Below are 564 nucleotides of genomic sequence, written 5' to 3'. Positions count from 1 at the left end.
CCTTATTGCGCGCTTAAATATTGCCATTATGACTTAGGCATACCCAAATTATCCCGTCCATTAGTCCTGTCTCCATATCGAATCACAATGAACTTCGCCATATCAATCATGGCTAATTCAACAATGATCACCAATATTGACACAACTAAATGACATAGATACATCATGAAATGTGTAGCATGAAAATTACATGAATATGATCTGTACATGTCAATTTTCAACTGGTCCTACTTAACTTTAGTGAGATCCTTAATCAATAACATAAAACCTTATTATACAAAGTATAATGACAGAATACCAAACTGAATGATTAATCAACTGAAGTTTAAATACAATGTATCCATGCATAATACTGAAATTACATAGAGCATAATAGAGTGTGCACTTTCTAACTCCCACTAAACCAAAGAATCCTCACACTGTAGAACACCCATGTGAGCAGTATGCTCATGAAAGACCTTGGGTGTGATAACTTTTGTAAGAGGATCCACAATCATTGAGTTAGTGCCTAAGTGTTTTATGGAAAGCTGTCCACTTTGTACTTTCTCCTTAACAACTAGGAAC

Source organism: Lupinus angustifolius, chromosome LG06 (genome assembly GCF_001865875.1).
Source record: "Lupinus angustifolius cultivar Tanjil chromosome LG06, LupAngTanjil_v1.0, whole genome shotgun sequence".
Taxonomy (NCBI): domain Eukaryota; kingdom Viridiplantae; phylum Streptophyta; class Magnoliopsida; order Fabales; family Fabaceae; genus Lupinus; species Lupinus angustifolius.
The sequence above is the reverse complement of the archived record's forward strand: the minus strand, read 5'-3'. Positions refer to the sequence as shown.